The sequence below is a fragment of the Schistocerca americana genome, chromosome 3, assembly GCF_021461395.2.
Source record: "Schistocerca americana isolate TAMUIC-IGC-003095 chromosome 3, iqSchAmer2.1, whole genome shotgun sequence".
Taxonomy (NCBI): Eukaryota; Metazoa; Arthropoda; class Insecta; order Orthoptera; family Acrididae; genus Schistocerca; species Schistocerca americana.
The window spans coordinates 138,671,309-138,694,465 of record NC_060121.1 but is presented as its reverse complement, the minus strand read 5'-3'; positions in this window follow the sequence as shown (position 1 = coordinate 138,694,465).

Below are 23,157 nucleotides of genomic sequence, written 5' to 3'. Positions count from 1 at the left end.
GTCGCGATACGATAAACCGCAATCGCGATGGGCTACAATCCGACCTTTATCAAAGTCGGAAACCTGATGGTACGCATTTCTCCTCCCTACACGATTAATCACAACAACGTTTCACCAGGCAACGCCGGTCAACTACTGTTTGTGTATGAGAAATCGGTTGGAAACTTTCCGCAGTCAGCACGTTGTAGGTGTCGCCACCGGCGCCAACCTTGTGTGAATGCTCTGAAAAGCTAATCATTTGCATATCACAGCATCTTCTTCCTGTCGGTTAAATGTCGCGTCTGTAGCACGCCATCTTCGAAATGTAGCCATTTTAATGGCCAGTGGTGTAATTTACTGGGTTCTATTGGCCAATATTTCATCTTGCTAGTCGCGTAACTTATGACTGAAGATACTTCGTATGATCGCATATTGGTTGGTAGTCCATGATACAGTAAAGTATCATTCGAAATTCTGGAAATATAGAAGTTATGTGTTCACTTGTGATTTCATTTACATCTGTGATCGTGTTTCCTCCTAGAGCTATCTCCTTAATCCGTGCTATTTATTTCTGAGCAAAATCTCTATTATTCAGTTGCAGTATTTTACGGCAAGAAGAAATTCCCACTGCTGCTGTTCAGTGTGTTGTTTCTTTTTGGCGGTAGAAGTGGGTGGGAGTGGTGGGGGGTTTGGGCGACAGCTGGACATAGAAAATGAAAGTGGCTTATTATAAACAAAGTTACTGTATCAGTTATAACGACTCAAGAATTTCGATTCTGCCCCGATTCAAACCTTTCTACTAATTCAGTAAATCAAATTCAGTTTGGTGCTTCTGCTGAGGAAATGCAGTCGGTATCGAATTATTGGAAAAGCGTTGCTCCTCGCCAGCTGGGAAGCTTCAGGTCGATGTAATGCGACTGCAGTTACAGCACTGCTGACACTAGAGGGCCAGGGCAGCGCAGTTCACTTTCTGGTAACTGAATTACAGGCAGAAACTTCAGCACGGGAAACGTATGTTCCGAAGCAAAAAGCTTCTTACAAACAATTCGAGAGGTGCTCGTTTCTGAGAAGAAACCATAGATACACTTTTGTAAATCATAGATTTCAGTGATCAGTCGCCTTTTTAAAATTTTATTCTGAATGGAAGGTAACCTGATGATAGATACAGTTTCCTAAATACGTAATATGTAATTCCTTTACTAGTCGCAATTTTCATAGGCCATGTTCTGAGATTTAACATTATACTAGCTGAATAAACAAAACACTACAGCTTCTCTCTCTCTCTCTCTCTCTCACACACACACTCTCTCTCTCGCTCTTTCTCTCTCTCTCTCTCTCTTTCTGTGTGTGTGTGTGTGTGTGTGTGTGTGTGTGTGTGTGTATCTTTCACCAACACACATACTATAAAAAATAGGCAAAATATAGTGTTAAATAGTATTAACACTATATTTTGCCTATTTTACTCGGTGATGTCTAATGGAATTATATAAGGGTGTGTGAGTGTGTGTGTGTATCTTTCACCAACACACATACTATTGACTGACTTAATACTATTTAACACTATATTTTGCCTATTTTTACTCGGTGATGTCTAATGGAATTATATAGGGGGCGATCAAAAAGTTTCCATTTGAGTGCGTCTCTGCAGCGTATATGCAGCACCCGATCTCTCCCCATGCAATATCACACCTTCGGTCCCTTGAAAAAAGGCCTTGAAGGGTGGACGATTCCTGTGGGACGAGAAAGGCAGCCATTTACCAGATGGGTTCCTGTAACGTGTTTCATCGCTGGGGCGATTGCCTCAATGCTCAGGCCGATTTTGCCTTATTGGCATACCGGTTCTGGACCGTACGGCCTTCGAAAGAAAACTGTTTTGACAGTCTCCTTATACAAGGGGCGTTCAAAAAGAAAGGTGTCGGAGGCATAATTACAGAAACCAGTACCCGTACGTTAGAAGCATCGACCCTGGCTGATGAAACACTTGTCCCACTGTGACACAAGGCGATGAATGCCTGTCTCATAAAATTCCCAGGGCTGGCATGTCAACCAGTTCCGCACGTGTGTCGTCCGAGATTAATCGTTTGCCCCTAATCCTTTTTAAGGGGACCGAAAATGTAATCACAGGGAGAGAGGTACGGACTGTATGTAGGGTGGCCGGCAACCTCCCATTTGAATTTCTGCAGGAGTGCCGCGACTGTCTTGCCCATATGAGGCTTTGCATTGTAGTGGAGCAGAATGACCCCACGAGTGAGATTGCCTGGTCGTTTTGATTTCATCGCTTGGCGAAGGGTAGTCAAGGTTTGCGAGTAACGCTGGGCATCCACAGTTGTCCCGTTCTGCAGGAAGTACTCGGAAGAGGGTCATCTTGTTCAAAGGAGAACGTCAGCATAACCTTTCCTGCATTCATGTGGATCGCCCTGGCTTTTTTTGGTGGTGGTGACCATAGATGCTTCCACTGGAGACTTTTTCGTTTTGATTCTAATTCGAAGTAATGACACCATGACACATCTCCAGCCACCACTCGTGTCAGGAATGTATTCGCTTCCCGAGCATAGCGCTACAGATGAGCAAGACAGTGGGCCATTCGACATTCTTCCTGGTGTGGTTGAAGACTGTGGGCACACACTTTGCGCTTGTGCAGTCGTTCCTTCATGATGGTGTTAACACTTCCGAATGAGCAGTCCTGGGTAACGATGGCCTCCACCAGCTGGACGATGTCATCGGTAATGCAGTGTGGTGCTCCAGACCGTGCATCATTGGCTAGCGACACCCGTCCTTCCCAAAGGGCTTGCGGCACGCCTTGACCCTTGCAAGGGACACGCAGTGCTTGCCGTACACATATGACATTCGTCAATGAATGTCCGTTCCTCCTACTCCTTCCGCTGTCAGAAAACGAACAACACTTCTTTGCTCTTCTTTTGACGCCTCCATGCCACTGTTTGCAATGCGACTGACAGCGTTTTACGATTGATGCATGTTGCTGCAAGCTCTTACAGTCACGTGAAGTGCACGCGTGCGCCCTAGCAACGGGCTGTGAACTTCCACGCTCTGGTCGTTTCTTTTTGAACGCCCCTTATATTTTAGGGTAACTCCTCGGGTAGAAAGTATCCAGTACACAGAAGAAAGTAATCAGAATTATGCGAGTTGACAAGTTTTCTCGGTGGAATAACTTGTGCTACTCTTCTCAGGTTTGAAACCGGAGCTTCAAGATAAGTTGACACAATATTTCGGCTGTCCACTAGCCCAGCATCTTCAGTTGCAACTGCCGAGTACCTCGACGAGACGAATTCGACGAGACTCGGGAACAGCAGCGTGTCACAGGAAGATGGCGGCCAGTTGGGCCGTCGAAATATGGTGTCAACTTAACTTGATCCGGTGCAAACCCGAGAACAGTATCGCAACTGAAATTAGGTGTGAGGCTCACACACATACCTGTAGCAAACATCTCTTTAAACATTTCGGAATATTAACCGCAGCCTATCAGCACGTTTATTCACTTATGAAATTTGTTATCACCAGTCTAACGGTGTTTGAGACTAACGAAGACATTCTCAAGTACAACACTAAAAGGAAAAATGATTCGCGTTACACTTTAATGACCCTAAATATGGAACAGAAATGGGTGGAATATGCTCTTTGACAATCCTCGCGTGGAACTAAGATACCTCATTGACGTCTGCACTATTTTCAAATGTGGTATTATAATATTTCTTCTTACCGACTCCTCCTATACCATAAGGGAATACAGGGTGATTCAACAACAATACCACAAATCTGATAATCGAGAACTCCGCATAGAAGGAAAGGAGAGCTACGCTGTTTCTGCCGTCGATTGAAGGAAGCCCTGAAGTTTGCTCATTTGGTCGCTAGGAGCGCTGTTGGCCACGTAACCTTCATTTCTGTTGTCAGTGCAAAGATGGTGGCTGCTCAACAAAAAGCTTTCTGTGTTATCGAGTACAGCAGAAGTGAATCGCCGACAGTTGTTCAGCGTGCATTGGTATAAACAATTCACAAAGGAAGGGTGTTTGTGCAGAGGGAAAAGTTCCGGACGGCCGTGCACTAGTGAAGAAAGTGTTGGCCGCATTCAGAAAGCATTAGCTCGCAGTACAGGAAAATAAACCCCCAGTGATAGCACGGCTGCAAATTCCGCAACCGACCATTTGGAGAGTTCTGAGGAAAAGGTTAGTAATGAAATCTTGCTGTTGTTGTGGTCTTCAGTCCAGAGACTGGTTTGATGCAGCTCTCCATGCTACTCAAACATACAGTAAAGCTGCATGCCCTCGGGAAAAATTACGGCTGTAGTTTCCCCTTGCTTTCAGCCGTTCGCAGTACTAGCACAGCAAGACCGTTTTGGTTAATGTTACAAGGCCAGATCAGTCAATCATCCAGACTGTTGCCCCTGCAACTACTGAAAAGGCTGCTGGCCCTCTTCAGGAACCACACGTTTGTCTGGCCTCCCCACAGATACCCCTCCGTTGTGGTTGCACCTACGGTACGGCTATCTGTATCGCTGAGGTGCGCAAGCCTCCCCACGAACGGCAAGGTCCATGGTTCATGAGGGGAATGAAAACTTGTCGTCTACAATTGGTGGAAACCCTTTCCGTAGGGATAAGGTGAAAAGAATGGAGTTCTGCGAGTTTGTCCCTGAGCAAATGGAAACAGTTGACCGTTTCATTTCGAAGCTAGTGTTTAGCGATGAAGCAACATTTCACACAACAGGGAATCGACATAATGTCCTTTTACGGGTAGCTGAGAATCCGCGGGAAACAATTCAACATGGACGTTTCTGTGCCATTTCAGGCAATAAAGTTTTTGGGTCTTTTTTCTTCGGAGGTGCAACTGTAACTGCGGTAACTTATCAGGAAATGTTATAGAGCTGGCTGTCCCCTTAACTCGAAGAAGAAGCACATCAACTGATATTCCAGCAGGATGGGGCCAACCTACTGGCACTTATCTGTCCGTGCCTATTGGAACGAAAGGTACCAACAGCATGGGACAGAGCACTTCATCACAGGCCGCCAAAAAGCACTGACTTGAGCCATTGTGATTTTTTTTTTCTGTACGGGTACGTTAAAGACATGATGTTTCGACCACCTCCACCAGCTTCAAACGAGTTGTATTATTAATATTTTAAAAGATATGTAAGGAAATGTGCATGTGACGTTCCGTCTCTGACAGTAATTGAATTCTGACTGAGAACAAAGAGAAACAGGAACAGAAAATTAATTACTCCTTCCACGAATTATAAAGAAATCAATTCTCAACCATCTGACTGCGAGTTTTAAAAATATCCCCTAACATGTATTAATAACTGTTCTGCAATGCCCCTGTACGCGACAGACAACTTACCTCGTCTTGCCGCTGCAACTGCGTGATCAGAAAAATGCTAAAATATTTCAAAAATAAGAATAGCGATCCATGCAGAGTGCTATGCATGGACTAGTTGCAACAATTATTGGCACAGTTTCATACATATAAATTGAATGATCAAGAGGGGTTTGGTCAACTAACCTTAAACGATCTGGGAAAAAAATAAAAGAAACCAATAACAACTTTTAATGTACTATATTCAGAAAATTGACGATTTAAAAGCTGACAAACTTTTCACAGGCTTTTAATTATTACACATTGTCTATACTCAATAAACATATTTATGACCACAACAAAGATACGAATATTACTCTCAATGTATCCATATACATTATTGGCCATTAAAATTGCCACATCACGAAGATGACGTGCTACAGACGCGAAATTTAACCGACAGGAAGAAGGTGCTGTGATATGCAAATGATTAGCTGTTCCGAGCATTCACACAAGGTTGGCGCCGGTGACGACACCTACAACGTGCTGACATGAGGTAAGTTTCCAACCGATTTCTCATACACAAACAGCAGTTGACCGCCGTTGCCTGGTGAATCGTTGTTGTGATGCCTCGTGTAAGGAGGAGAAATGCGTACCATCACGTTTCCGACTTTGGATTGTTGCCTATCGCGATTGCGGTTTATCGTATCGCATTGCTGCTCGCGTTTGTCGAGATTCAATGACTGTTAGCAGAATATGGAGTCGGTGGGTTCAGGGGGATAATACGGAACGCCGTGCTGGATCCCAACGGCCTCGTATCACTAGCAGTCGAGATGACAGGCATCTTATCCGCATGGCTGTAACGGACCGTGCATCCACGTCTCTTAGTCAACAGATGGGGACGTTTGCAAGACAACAACCATCTGCACGAACAGTTCGACGACGTTTTGCAGCAGCATGGACTATCAGCTCGGGGACCATGGCTGCGGTTATCCTTGACACTGCATCACAGACAGAAGCGCCTGCGATGGCGTACTCAACGACGAACCTGGGTGCACGAATGCAATAACGTCATTTTTTCGGATGAATCCAGGTTCTGTTTACAGCATCACGATGGTCGCATCCGTGTTTGGCGACATCGTGGTGAACGCACATTGGAAGCGTGTATTGTCATCGCCATACTGGTGTATCACACGGCGTGATGGTATGGGGTGCCATTGGTTAAACGTCTCGGTCACCTCTTGTTCGCGTTGACAGCACTTTGAACAGTGCACGTTACATTTCAGATGTGTTACGACCCGTGGCTCTACCCTTCATTCGATCCCTGCGAAACCCTACATTTCAGCAGGATAACGCACGACCGCATGTTGCAGGTCCTGTACGGGCCTTTCTGGATACAGAAAATGTCCGACTGCTGCCCTGGCCAGCACATTCTCCAGATGTCTCACCAATTGAAAACGTCTGGTCAATGGTGGCCGAGCAACTGGCTGGTCACAATACGCCAGTCGCTACTCTTGATGAACCGTGTTATGGTGTTGAAGCTGCATGGGCAGCTGTACCTGTACACGCCATCCAAGCTCTGTTTGACTCGATGCCCAGGCGTATCAAGGTCGTTATTACGGCCAGAGGTGGTTGTTCTGTGTACTGATTTCTCAGGATATATGCACCCAAATTGCGTGAGAATGTAATCACATGTCAGTTCTAGTGTAATATATTTGTCCAACCGTTTATCAACTGTATTTCTTCTTTGTGTAGCAATTGTATTGGCCAGTAGTGTACAAATCTGTCAAAATCCGTCCAGTGCGCAAACAACCAACTAGTACGTGCAGCGAAAAGGCAAATTGCCAAAAAATCCTCAATTAATTCCAAAGTCTCTCCCGGCGCCACTAGCACGATCACGACAGGCTGCGACCTCTCGTGTCGCGCGGCTTCTCTCAACCGCACCTTGCGTCCGAACACTCCCCTCGACAACCGCTCGCTCGCTACTACTCGCCACAATGATATCTCAGAGTTTGTGTACGCACACAGCAGAATCATAAACGTCAAACTTTCAAGCTAATATTGAGGAACTAACAGACGGAATACCTGCAGATATCCTAACAGCTTCGCTGGAGATGCTACAGAGAGCGTGGATCGAGTTCGAGTATCGCGTTGATGTCGCCCGAGTGTCTGGAGGCGGTCGTGTTGAACATTTATGAACTTGTTGTCCAATGAAAAAAATCTTTGTTAAGTACTCTTCAAGTTGATTAATTACCCAAGGTTCCATCACGTTTCTATGATTAAACTCAGATCTTCGAAGTTGTGGTTTTCGTTTTGAATCGCCCTGTACTTAGATAGAAATAATTAGTCGTTTATACAGTGAAGACCTGTAAATGGCCAGCATGTAGCGATATAAATATTTTTCTTCTCCTTTTTTTAAAATGTGTTCTGTGTTTGTTCCACAGACATGTACCATATCACACCGTTTGCCATGAAACTGATCTGTGAAAACGTAACTAGTTAACCAACTGTTGCACCCAACATCCTCCATAATTCGTTTTACACAGTATCACCTTTGTCTACTCCTACTAGTTTCCCCCTCTATTGCTCCTCCCAGAGCCGCTTTAAATGTCAATGGAAGTCGAAACACATGTGTAAAGGCCTTGCGTAGCCTTTTTTTTCTCACCTCTTGCTTTTAGTACATATTCATTTCATATTTTATCTGTCCATTTAATTTTTAACATTCTTCGATAGTACCACATTTCCAGTGGTTCCTTTTTTTCTCCCTGGATTTATATTTCACTTTCCTACAGTTTCAGGAACTTCATCATTTCCACATCAGTCTCTCACACTGGCAGAGAGCCCTTTTTTTATCAAGAAAGCTTTCCTCAACTGTGTTAGACTGCATCTCACATCTTCCTTGCTTCAGCCATCCTTGCTTCTTAAAAAGCATAATTCATTCACTTCCTCACTACTGTGTCGTTCCCACTTTTTGGTGCTAAACGAGTTGTTGTCTCCCTTTCAACTACTCCTCATTACTTTCGTCTTTGGTTTGTTTATACTTAACCCACAATATGTACTGTGAATCCTATTCCTTTCAACAAGTATTCTAACTTTTCACTATCGTAGCGAGAAGGACAACATTGTCTGACAGCATTAGTTTTGTTAGCTAAATACTATGACAGTTTTAAAGCAGTCTGATCTCGCTGTGTAGGTCAGTTTGTATTTCACGATTTTAGTTGAAACTCAATCTCTCATTTAGAAGGTAACTGATATTTTGAAAACAGGCTGAGTTAGTGGCAACGGTTATCAGGCGCTAGTAACTACCTACCTTATCAAGTTAATATGAACTACTCTAGTCGTTATTGTAGGAACATACAAGAATAATGACCACGCACTATTCTTTATGAATAAGGACGTAATGAACTGGTTGAGGCTAGTGTTGTCAACCGTCTCGTATAGTATTTCCGTATTTGAGGTTTAAAGAAATTATCCCTTACCGACTTGTTGGGACGCTTAAATCCCGTATTTAATATTTTTCCGCTGATTTAACTTATTCATGTACCTCATTTTTCAAAATTACATAAATGTTTGGCGTATAAGTCGCTGGTCAAGATACTGAAGCATTAATTTGTCTTGTAACACATTTTTCGGAATCGTGGCATGGTACATCAAATTATTTGTTTATTACTACACAATGCATTTAAGTTTGAATTTGCCTTGTTTAGGCTCTTGCCTAAATCAGTTGCCAAAGTAACGTAAATAATACAATCTGACTTACTAAACAATACCTTGAACAGTTGCGACAGCAATGAACGATAGTTTATTTCAACAAGCCAAGACAAACTGCCGGTCAGAAACAATGGCAATTATGCCTTGACAAAATGTCAATCGTCAACAGTCAACATTCGACATTAGTTATTTGTTGTAAGAATACGATTAATATTGAAATAATAATGAACGATTCACTTCCTAAGATACTTAAACGGTTAGAAAATTGAGAAAAATACATATCTATTCCTACCACATATTAATAATAATTTGCTCAAGGTGAAATGAATAAGTTGTAACTTACACTTACAGTTACCAGGACTTTTTTAAATTGTTAAGAATGACAAGAAACTGTTGGCTAAAGCAAAAGAAATAGGTAAAGACGATTTTGTTAGACATTAGCCCCGTGATGGAATGATATAATTATGTCATTGTTCAGTGCTTGACATTTTGAATCTTTTGCAAGTTTTTAAACAAGCTCCATACTATATACATCCATAGTTATTAATACATTATTTTACACTGAGCTGATTAACATAAATTTTCTGGTTACTGCTTTGTGCATGACCTTTAGTTAACAAAATAACAGCTGATAGGATTAAAAATTTTGTTTCTGGAGTTGGGAGTCGTAGTCAGGTACTGAGACCGTACTTAGGGCGGCGAGGTTCAAATTTTGCTCCCGGTATCCAGCTTTACATTGTCCTGGATTTATCTAGATTACTTCAAGCGAATAACGGGCTGGTTCCTTCAAAAATGCTATGACCAGTTTCCAGCACATTACTTGTTCAGTCTGTGTCTGTGGTTCAGATATACAAAAACTAGTGAAGTTATGATCGATGGGATGTTAAACCTTAACCTACCTTTCTTTCTTCTTAATGTCTAATTTTGGGAACAGAGTAATTTTTATTTAAATATTTCTCTTCAAAATTATGTGTCAAGAACATATTTTGAAACTCCGCAACCCAAGGGTGAGGCGTGCTAGTAACTTCTGTAATCGCCAATTACAGTTACAGATAAGACGCATTTTTCACATTTAAACATTTTTGATATTATTCTTTTTCTACAATTTCAGTTGCGGACATACTTCATCGTTACAAAACGCACTGTTAATCCGGAGCATTTAAGACATTTGCGGCCGGCAGTGTGGCGGGCGCCAATTCGGAAGCCACAGGGACTGGTCAGCTACACGCTACACTCCTGTTAACTTCTCAGCAACAGCCATTAACGGTGCGCGCGCATCCCTCTGAAAGGTTCATCTCCCCTCTTCCTTCTGATAGAGCTGTGCAGCTGTAAAAGGCAGTTGATAATCGTGTTAGCGCCTACGATTCTCTAGTTCTTTTGAAGAGACGAGAGCTATTCTTTTGCACGCTACAGTGCTGAAAGTGTTCAGATATAAATCAGGGTGTATATTTTAGTGTTCCGTAGTGTTTTAGTACATATCCTTATTCATTCATTATAGTATTAATGAACAAGTATATTTTTTTATTATTTTGAATTAGTTTCTGCGCAAGGGTGAAGTTGGATTGTTGAAGCAATATGGACTAAGTAGCAGGCTCCTCCAACGATACAAACATACCAGATTGTAAATGTGTGCTGGAAAGTCGGTGGAAAAATCCATTTCGAGGACTTAGTTTTGAGGGGAAAATGGCCTGATCAAACAGGGACGACTTACGCCAAGTTTAAATACAGTAAGTATAATTACGTCAGACATTTTCAAGAATCTTGATACTCCTCCTACAAATGGTTTTGTGGCTGTAGAAAGACACTAAAATTGCGCTGTTGACCATCTTTTTTGTTTTTATCGATGTGCACGTTATAGAGAGAGAAAGTTATGTTACTGTTAAACAGTCTTTGGTCTCGTTGTGGCGCAGGCTTTACCTCTCCGGAGTCTGATACATTCTTATTTGAAATTTGGTAAGCGTGTTGACTTGCCATTGTATCTATTAGAAGAAGAAAAATTCATTGCAAAGGATAGCAAAGATGAATATGATGTATATATTGGAAGGCGAAAAGATATATACACACATGCTCATAAATTAAGAATGACGCTGAAACATGGTGAAACAACGCTCAGATGGGCGGTTCGCGGGTTTAAATCACCACGGGGTATGACCATGCGGTGCATTTGACCTGCGGTCGTCGCACGGTGGCGCTTGCAGCAGTCCACATATGCAGAGGTGTGTTGGTGCATGTCAGAGTACGGTGCAGCGACTAAGTATGCAGACGTTTTCAGACGTGCTAATGGTGACTGTGTGTTTAAAATGGCTCAAAGAACACATATTATGAGGGGTAGAATACTAGAGTGACTGGAGGCTGGTCAAACACAGCAGGCCGTAGCACAGGCCTACCCTGTGCCACAAAGTGTGATCTCAAGATTATGGTAACGATTCCAGCAGACAGGAAACGTGTCCAGGCGCTGCAGTACGGGACATCCGACATCTCACCATCAGTGCCTGCAGACGGCCACGGAGTACTGCAAGTAGCCTTGCTCGGGATCTTACCGCAGCCACTGGAACAGTTGTCTCCAGACACACGGTCTACAGACGACTGAACAGACATGGTTCATTTGCCCGGAGACCTGTAAGGTGCATTCCACTGACCCCTGGTCGCAGGAAAGCCCATAAAGCCTCGTGTCAAGAACACATTGCGTGGTCATTGGAACAGTGGTCCAGGTTATGCTCATGAACGAGTCCAGGTATAGTCTGAACAGTGATTCTCGCCGGGTTTTCATCTGGCATGAATCAGGACCCAGATACCAACCCCTTAATGTCCTTGAAAGGGACCTGTATGGAAGTCGTGGTTTGATAGTGTGGGGTGGGTTTATGATTGGTACACGTATACCCCTGCATGTCTTTGACAGAGGAGCTGTAACAGGTCAGGTGTATCGGGACGTCATTTTGCACCAGTATGTCCGCCTTTTCAGGGGTGCAGCGGGTCCCACCTTCCTCCTGATGGATGATAACGCACGGCCCCACCGAGCTGCCATCGTGGAGGAGTACCTTGAAACAGAAGATATCAGGCGAATGGAGTGGCCTGCCTGTTCTCCAGACCTAAACTCCATCGAGCACGTCTGTAATGTTCTCGGTCGACATATCGCTGCACGTCTTCAAACCCGTACGACACTTCAGGAGCTCCGACGGGCACTGGTGCAAGAATTTGGAGGCTATACCCAAGCAGCTGCTCGACCACCTGATCCAGAGTATGCCAACCCGTTGTGCGGCCTGTGTATGTGTGCATGGTGATCACATCCCATACTGATGGCCGAGTACATGCGCAGGAAACAGTAGCGTTTTGTAGCACATGTGTTTCGAGACGGTTTTCTCAACTTATCACCAATACCGTGGACTTACAGATCTGTGTCGTGTGTGTTCCCTATGTGCCTATGCTATTAGCGCCAGTTTTGTGTAGTGCCACGTTGTGTGGCACCACATTCTGTAATTATCCTTAATTTATGAGCATGTTTGCACATATTTAGAATAATGCTATTATTTTTTGATTAGTTTATCAGAATGATTATCGTCAGTTAGTTAACTTGCTCAGACCTGAAAGAAAAACAACCCCACTTCCCTGTGTCATGCAATATGACATCAACTGATTAAGCTGTTTGGTTCTCTGTTAACATTGTACCTTTTTTAAAAATCATTGTTCGCTTTCTTAAGCATAGTATTGTTCAGACCAATGTTAAGAGTGAAGATCACGCGAAATTTTACGCTGTCTTTTTGAATACATACTTCATTCTAAAATCGTTTTCTTGGAATATCATGTCATAGGAATAGCTACTCTTGCCGTTCCACTATTTAAAGAAGGTGTATCATTACGCATAACCACATTGCACCATAGGGTACGCAACAGTTTGAATACTGTTTGGAAATTTTATTTAAAAATAGAAATCTAGCTTAGCTATTGCCTGCTTGCTGTTTGCTGTTGTTCTTTCGAGAAATCTGCAGCAATGTAGTCAAGACGTGAGGTAAGTGGAAATTTTGATTATGGACAGATAACTGTTTGACTTTAGATGCACATTTAATGTAAAGACAAGTTGTATTCAAAGCAGTTATAGTTCAGTCAAAGGTTAGTATACGAGTTGGCTTTGGGTAACAGTTTGTGGGTATATAGTTTTGGTAATACATAGACTTTTTATAGAATGGGAGGTAAATTTGGGCCCGATTCCATACAGAAACACGTAGAGTGAAGATCACGCGAAATTTTACGCTGTCTTTTTGAATACATACTTCATTCTAAAATCGTTTTCTTGGAATATCATGTCATAGCAATAGCTACTCTCGCCGTTCCACTATTTAAAGAAGGTGTATCAATTATTTGAACGATTTGCGGATCTTGTCGACATGACGGAATATTCACGTGTGAATCGCGGAGTCAGAAATATTTTAATGGTCATTGATACTTATTCTAAATATGCCTGGGCATTACCCGTGAAGACGAAAATAGGTAAGGGACATGTGTTGACAGGTTGCTGCAGACGGGCACGAATCGAAGCCCAGACAACTTTCAAACAAATCACGGCGTGTTTTACAATAGATACTTCAAAACTGTGATGGAGCGGTGTGAAATACGTTAATACTCGACGTTCACCCACCTAAAGGCGAATATCATGGAACATCTGAACAGAACAGTGAAAACCCAAATGTGGATGCGATTCAATTTTCGTGGCTCACACAAATGGACAGATATCCTCCCGCAGATAACTGCACAGTATAAGCGAACTAAACATCGCGCAATAAAAAAAGAGACCAATCAATGTTCGTGATAATAGTCTTCTAGATAAAGTATACAATTGTATTAAAATGTAAGATCCTAGCAGACAGCTATTTAATGTTGGTCATTTTGTACGTATTTCAAAACATAAGACAGCAGTTGAGAAGTCATACATACCAAACTCGTCACCCGAGGTATTCACAGTTTTCAAAGTGCAGAGAACTAGTCCTATAACCTACCTCTTAAAGGACAGCAGTGACACTGAAATTGCAGGATGCTTTTACACAGAAGAGTTACAGAAGAGTTCGGAACCAGATGTGTATCTCGTAGAGAGTGTCATATGGCGTCGACGGCATAGAGTCTTAGTTAAATGGCTTGGTTATCCCGCATCACAAAACAGCTGGATCGACGCTGACGATTTACTATATAACAGGGCGGGCAGACCACAACTAACGCACTAGCATAACCTGCGTGGGAGAAGACGCATTAGAGGAGAAGGTGGTATTCTCGACAAACTACCAGGTTTTTTGAGTACCCGGTGCTACTGACAGCGAGCAGACCAACATGGGCTATTAAAACCTCCGTGAACTGAAAACACCGAGATTCATCATATTTGCATTGCACACCAATAGAACGGGGAATTTAGCAAATGATTCCACCATATTTGACAACTGTAATTTAACTAATGCCAGAGTCTATTTCAATTTAGAATCCTATCCGTGTGAGAATTTACTGCTACAGTGGGATCAGAATGTATACAGTGTAGCATTTGACATGTATGCAAGGTTCCGTGCTTCTTACTATGAAGGTATTGAAGAGGAACGATGTCTACTCAGTTCACGGAAATTCAAGTAGCATGCACCCATTATCGAAACAGACTGTTTTAAGCAGAATGAGATTATTAAATAGGGACCAATAGATGTACGAAATCGAATTTGAATCCTCATCAAATTTCCCCGAACACGCTGTAGCGTATGCTCTAGTTCTACAGACCGTGTGATTATCTATTGCCCAGTTACTAGTGTTGTGCAGCGTGCTGTATCAATGACCAAGTGCTGTGGCATACCCAGAGCATTTGACAATGACAACTTGCAGTGTGAACATTTTTGCCGACATTCAAGGTTTCTATGATGATGACTGCAGACCATTCATATTTAAAGATGTTGCACTCATAGCATATACAGGAGATGTTGGTAGAATAGAGATGTTCTCAGCAAGAATTGCATCACCGAGGCTTTTCTAGGATGTGAATTGTGCCAAAACATGGAGGAGTGCAACGTGGCTAGCATATTTCTTTCATGGACTCCATTGGGACGATCCCGGTATATCTCATAAAGAAATTATGACGTCACTTCGAATTCATTCTGGGGCTATCATCTACGTCAAAGGCGAGGAAAAGATCACATGGATGAACCGAATCTTCAAGTTTGCATATATTCAAGAGCTGGTATTCTATGGGTGTCCTGCTATCCATAAGTTAAAGAAGAAGAAGATGTGTGAAAATAGTGTTGTGTCTGCTTATGAAAATATAAAATTACTTTTAAGTTGGATTAATGAAAATAATGAATTTTTTACCTCGCCTGTGTTTATCTTTTTACCTAGCTCCTCCTTATACAGTATGCAGCTTTGCCCAGGTCCTATGGCTGTGGCTTTGTTCAAGCGTAGGAGATATAATTTCATCCATGTTTGCTGTATTTCTTTGGAAGCGGACACGAACACGCGCCGCCTGTTCTCAGAAACCTATACGTGCAGCACGATAGACGAAATCCCACGCAATCATTATATATATTTTATTTTCCTCCGTCTTAAACGTCACCTCCCTCATACTTTAAACTCATATCTTGCGCATCTTGCACAGCCTTTACATACATTTGTAAGGGTAGGGGATTATGAAGTAACAACAAAGACGTATGGTACAGAATAACAATTTTTTATTCAGACATGAATACTCACAGCAGTAATACAGCTTTACATCCACAAATCTTGTTGTTTACAATACACGAAGTACTACTGCTTTTATATTCACAGTTCTTTCTACTGTTTGTAATTATTATTTACAGTTCTCGCTTTTAAAAAATAATAGTACTGACTGAAAAAAATTACTTTACATTACAATATTGTTTACAACTATTGCAGAGGTACAGTTCCTCTTACACTAATACTATTACTAGTGAAATTCCACCCAAACAGAAGAGTTAATTTATACTTTGAACTGGGTGACTCTAAACGTTTTCCATCTCAAGCGGCTAAAATAATTTATCGAGACAGTGAAGCGGATGGGCCTAAAATGTTCATCCCAAACAGCTGCACTAAAATGAACTGGGTGGAAATCACACTTAAAACTAGTATGACTTGGACAGCTAGCGACAGCTGAAACTTAAAAACTAATCTATTTTCCCATGCACTCATACACCCACACTCACATGAAGTGCAAAAGCGAGAACTACGGTAAACTATAGTGCAAAAGCGAGAACTACGGTAAACTATTTCTTTCCTTAATTTACAATTTTTTAACTTTTTTAATAATTTAGTTTAATTTTTTAAATCTTTCATATTTATTACACTTTTTAACTTTTTTAATAATTTTTATAATTTTTTCCGACACATACTGCTTCTATATTCATACCTGGATTATGCTACTTACTCAAAAGGAAAACAAAAAACAGAATATATTTACACACATGCACACATATTTAGACAGACATCCACACTCAAACGCACTCACAAGCATACACACAGACACACATAACCACTCACACATGCAGGCACGCCATACATCACACATAGAATATTTAAACTGTGATAAAAGAGACATATTGTTAGGTACAAGCTCACACTCAGCCAGTCACTCACTCATTCCCACTCATTCTCTCCGTCGGAGTCCCCTACTCCGTCTCACGCTTCAAGTAAATAGTGTGAGTACAGGAGGGTTTCGATATTGTCATCACAAATGGCTCTTTTATCATCATGAGGTGACAATCCGACTTTAGATTGCAGCGCAATGTACACCTCGTGGCCTCACGATCGAATACTAGTTTGGTGTACCAAATTCAGAGGTTGGAGCGAACACAACCGTACAGCACTGCAAGTAGTCTTCGACTGTGAGGACACGTGATGCTGCATGTCGTACATCCTTATCCCATCTCTCGGTGGCTCTATCTGTTGCGCGATATGTATACATTATGGATCTTAGATCCACAAACTCCACAATTGGCAGTCTCTGCGCCTCATCTTTCATTAAGCCGATAACCTTCGTGTTCTGAGGAACAATACCGTAAGGATTATCAGATGCATATCCCGATGTGTCGAAATCCCTACCGTGACACCTGATTATTTCATATGGATCACAGTTCTTCACCCAATAGACGAAGCTATCTGCATCCATATAAAGTTCCACCAAATGACTTTTAGCAAACTCATTCCATTAGAACTACTGACAGCCTTAGGAGAGCCAGTCCTGACAAAACTCTACCATATGGTGAGCAAAATGTATGAGACAGGCGAAATACCCTCAGACTTCAAGAAGAATATAATAATTCCAATCCCAAAGAAAGCAGGCGTTGACAGATGGGAAAATTACCGAACTATTAGTTTAATAAGTCACGGCTGCAAAATACTAAAGCGAATTCTTTACGGACGTATGAAAAAACTGGTAGAAGCCGACCTCGGGGAAGATCAGTTTGGATTCCGTAGAAATATGGGAACACGTGAGGCAATACTGACCCTACGACTTATTTTAGAAGCTAGATAAGGAAAAGGCAAACCTACGTTTCTAGCATTTGTAGACTTAGAGAAAGCTTTTGACAATGTTGACTGGAATACTCTCTTTCAAATTCTGATGGTGGCAGGTGTAAAATACAGGGAGCGAAAGGCTATTTACAATTTGTACAGAAACCAGATGGCAGTTACAAGAGTCGAGGGACATGAAAGGGAAGAAGTGGTTGGGAAGGGAGTGAGACAGGGTTGTAGCCTCTCCCCGATGTTGTTCAATCTGTATATTGAGCAAGCAGTAAAGGAAACAAAAGAAATATTCGGAGTAGGTATTAAAATCCATGGAAAAGAAACAAAAACTTTAAGGTTCGCCGATGACATTGTAATTCTGTCAGAGACAGCAAAGGACTTGGAAGAGCAGTTGAACGGAATGGACAGTGTCTTGAAAGGAGGATATAAGATGAACATCAACAAAAGCAAAACGAGGATAATGGAATGTAGTCGAATTAAGTCGGGTGATGCTGAGGAAATTAGATTGGGAAATGAGACACTTAAAGTAGTAAAGGAGTTTTGTTATTTGGGGAGCAAAATAACTGATGATGGTCGAAGTAGAGAGGATATAAAATGTAAACTGGCAATGGCAAGGAAAGCGTTTCTGAAGAAGAGAAATTTGCTAACTTCAAGTATAGATTTAAGTGTCAGGAAGTCGTTTCTGAAAGTATGTATATGGAGTGTAGCCATGTATGGAAGTGAAACATGGACGACAAATAGTTTGGACAAGAAGAGAATAGAAGCTTTCGAAATGTGGTGCTACAGAAGAATGCTGAAGATTAGATGGATAGATCACATAACTAATGAGGAGGTAGGTACTGAATAGAATTGGGGAGAAGAGGAGTTTGTGGCACAACTTGACTAGAAGAAGGGATCGGTTGGTAGGACGTGTTCTGAGGTATCAAGGGATCACCAATTTAGTATTGGAGGGCAGGGTGGAGGGTAAAAATCGTAGAGGGAGACCAAGAGATGAATACACTAAACAGATTCAGAAGGATGTAGGCTGCAGTATGTACTGGGAGATGAAGAAGCTTGCAGAGTAGCATGGAGAGCTGCATCAAACCAGTCTCAGGACTGGAGACCACAACAACAACAACAACAACAGCAACATAGTGTAGTTTGTAGATGACTAATATACACATACCCAAATACCATAGATTGGTTTTGTAAACTCTACTGAAACCTTCGACATCTCCACAGCAACAAAGTTCTCATTGAAAATAGTGACCCACTTAAAATTTGGTCTGGCATTGCACTTTCTTACGCCCCACGGCCCATCGCGTTTGCTCATAATCAAAATATCGCATTCGTTTCTTACATTCTGCATTGTTTTACCGAAAATGGAATTATTCATCAATTTGTAAAAATCTTTTTCGAAATCGCTAGTCGCGCCCGCCCTCTTTTCGGTATTTAATTTGATATATACTCTTTCAACCATGGGGACTGATTGAAGGAGTGATTCTACCTAGCTGGTAGCAGGTGAGTCTACCTAGCTCCAACCCTAAGCTGAGACAATGCTGGAGATTAATGAATTACATACCTCTGCTTGTATCTAACAGTGGTCGTCAGTTTGAGGATAGTACTTCCTTGCGGAACTCGTTGCTCTAGACCAGGGCTTCACAATATACGTGCTCGCGGAGCAAGCTGTGAGCAGCAAGGCGCGAGCACATGAGCAGCAAGGCGCGAGCACGGAGCAGCGCGAGCACGCTACCCCCACTACCGGACCAGAGCTGAGAGTGGGGAGAGTCACGTGGGGTACACAACAGCTGCCGCCAGTCGATGTAAATCCGCGGCCATCTGCAGGGATATCACTCACGAATTATTACTGCGACAAATGAAACAAATAAAGGAGGATGTACACGTGTCACATAATTTTATTAGCTTAGTGTATGCCTCTACCATCTGTAGACACTGAAACTAAAGAATTCCACGACAATCCTATATTTTCAACACTTTCTTCAACACTACTTAAAATATCACCTACGGTTGTAGTGTTCTTCATGGCTACTACATGGAGGAGCTCCTCCCTCACCTGAAGATCTCTATTAACACCTCTAATAAATATGGCAAGCTGCGCTGTTCCAGTGATATCAACACTTTCGTCCAGAGCTAGAGAATACGCCATAAAATCTTTACAGATATTTGCAAGCTGGCTCTGGACGTCGTCTGCGATGTCCTGTATGCGACGCATAATGGTCATGTTAGATAATGGCACAATCGGAAACTGATCAACTTGAGATGGACACAAATGTTCCGCTGCAACTACCAAACATTCTTTTATTAAATCGCCATCAGTTAAGGGGCGCAGGGATTTTGCTAAAAGCAAAGCAATTTTGTAACCCACTCTGAGAGCTGCCTCAGTTGATTTTTCTTCGTCGTCCAGATCTTCTTCGGATAACTTCCTTTTAAGTTTAATAACTTCCTGTGCACGATCTGGTCAATCACATTTTCCACGTCCGTAGTCTTTCGCGTGGTACGACATATAATGTCGCTGCAAATTAAATTTCGTAAAAGAATTCAGCGTTTTGTGACATACTAAACATTTTGCAACACCATCTTTTTCAGTAAACAGATACAATTCCTCCCAATGTGGGTTGAACTGCGAAAGCATGGTTGGGTTTACACAACGGCGACTTCACATGATTCTTAACCAGCGAAGTGACTGTTAAGAGCTGATCGTAATACTTTAAACGTTACACAGTCGGCGCGAATTCAATAGGCACGCTACGGCCCTATTCAAACGTGCGCGCGCATTTCCCCTCCCTCCCCTCCCTCCCTACTCCGCGACCTTGCACCTGCTCGCGAGCACGTGCCTGAGCAGACGCGAGTACTCGCGCTCAAAACCGGCCAGTTGTTAAGCCCTGCTCTAGACACAACGGCAAGTCGCCTATCATTTCACGCAAACTGACAGGGTATATGGAGTCTGCCTCCACCACATACCCAACATCAGAATCAGCCGCCAGACCCAATGTTTTTCCACCTAAACCCTCTAATTCGTATTCGGGCACGCACTGAAACCCACAAATTGGCAATGGCTGCATTATGGCGTGCTCGTATAAGTTATTCACATCCAAATACAGAATATAACTTGAGAATAATAAGCATATCAGCATCAGTCAAAAATTCGATGCTGTGCCTCGTTTCCTTGAGCACTGCGTCCCAGGACCACTCAGATGCCGCGTAATAAAAGGCGGGGTCCAGAGAGTATGTGGCTATGCATAGCCTATGAAACTTTTCAAAAACATTCGCAAGCAAGCGCACGGCGCTGTCCATGTACAATCTTGCGTATTCACCTACATTTGTAATGTTGAATTCCCGGCAGACATTCACGGCATGCTAGTTGTCTGTACTAGTTATGGCGTCGCCTGTGAGAGAACTAATAAATGCAGATATGTCGGGTAGCCTTGTTTAGTCGAGTTTCGCCTTACTATCCAGATACTCATAAGGGAACATTCCTTTCCCAGTCACAAGCTGAAACTTTTCCTCATCGGGGTATGCAGATTGGGTGATATGCATATCCCCCTGAGGTAGAGTTTCAAAGAGTTTCTGAAGTGGCGCCTGTATAAAATGTAGCGAGTCAAGGAAGTGCAGTGTAATTTTTGGCGTCATTCCTTTGGAGAATGAAATATACTTTTCAACACTCTGAGGCAGGACACTGACTGATTTTTGTCCCAACCGAAATTAATCAATTGCTCAACAAGAAAGTGAGCGTCATATCCATTTAAACTATGGTAAATGTGTCGTGGTAACTGATACTTCAAATTGCATGTGTTGTGAGCTGGACTGTGGAACTTCCCTGTAAGATGATAATGATCTCTAGAGGAGCTTCAGCTTTTCTGTCTAACGGCATCTCACAAATATGGCAATTACTCACATCATTGTATAATTTTTTATCCTCCTCCGATTCGGTAATGGGGATGTTGGTGCTGTAAAACCTATCAACATCCTATGAGAGTTTTTCAAGCTCAGTGAGCAACCAAACTGTAGGATTAGCCACGACATAAGATTCATAGCAGTTAAGACGTGAAACGTATGAACATGCAGTTTGGTATACTACCACATATGGTACTTTTTTGTGAAGGTGGTATGTGAGGCTAAGGGGATCCCTACACAGCAGGTGATAGGGGCAAGAAGACATTCGAAGTTTGCCCATACAACAAGTGGACATCATTCCTGATGGTGGGCATTCTTGAATTTAATGAACTTGTTTTCTTCTGTAGACGTAACAACACGTACCAGTTCCTTGGAGTCACAGTCCTCCACATGCCGTAAGTAAATACTTTTCTTCTAAAAAGGTATTTAGACACATAAAGCAAATATTTTACTTATATTTATGTTTATTGCATGTCAAGGAGGTGGGACATGTCTTTGATCCATACGTAATGCTGATTACACCGTCAAAGAAGAGCAGCTTGTTTACATGAAGATGACACTCACCTGAATATTTCGAAAAATGGAGTAGTCCAATTACAATATGCTTGTTGTGCTTATCTGGCTTCCTTTTCTGCTTCTGCTTAGGCCATAAACGTGAACTGATATTCCAGGATTTTGTGCCTCAAATTTTGGTATGTCCTGAACCTTTGCGGGGAACTTGATACCGTCAAAGTTATAACATCCACAAATGTTAAGACCTATTCTGTATCGAGATGTGCACTCTGGATTCTGTGCACTCTGGATTTTCTTTCGCAAGCCAGGATTGACATGCAAAACAAGCTTTATCCTGCTCATTTTGAACGACAAATCATGCCTTCGTATCAGATATATCCTTAGGGAGTTTGATATAACTGGACTCTCCATTTAACGGGTCATAGACATGAATATGGATGTAGAGGTGTGGTGTTTGGCATAGTGTTTAGCTGACCCTCTCACTTCCATCTCGGGAAACTGGACCAGTATAGCACCAAAGGCGGATTCACGATACCACTCAGCAATTGATGTACACTGAGATACAACGCCATTATCACCCAAGATGGAGTGAAGGCTTTTCTCTTCAGTAGCACCCTGCTGTTTGGGAAGGTGAGTCAACTCACAGCAGAGTATTTTGCTATGTTTAATGGCATTATATCTCGGATTGTCAATGGCTTTGAGGAGCTCTGCCTCCAGCACTGGGAGACACACTTCTAGAAACCTCACCAGGATTCTCAATTCTAGTAAACGAGATACGCCCCTCAAAGGCCCTAGCAACCACCAAGTATTCTGGAGGGGTCATGACGCCGCTAATCTGATGTCCTTCAGTATCAGGATGGGATAGAGCACTACCGCTAGCCACAGGTTCATTATCATTAATACTACGCCTGGGAGACGACTGTGTCCAACTGCGGAATAAGGACGCTGGTGAGGAGACACCTTCAGGGCGGAGGGATATGCGCCCCGGCATACATACCTTTTGTATCCGGTGAGGGCGAACTGCCAGAGCCAGAGTAGGAGGATGTAGCAGTGGCGAGCACCGGTGGGAGCACCGAGGCTGTGGAGAAGGCGCTCGTTGATGCTGCTGCATCACCATCGCCAGCCTGAGGGGGTGGGAGATCGTTGCTCTGACTCAACCGCCCACAGGCGCCAGAGGGTATACAACTGTGCAGGGGCCGACACTGCAGTAGCCGTGGTGGACTCTGGCATGACAATGAGCGGCGCTTTGCAGAGCAGTGCATG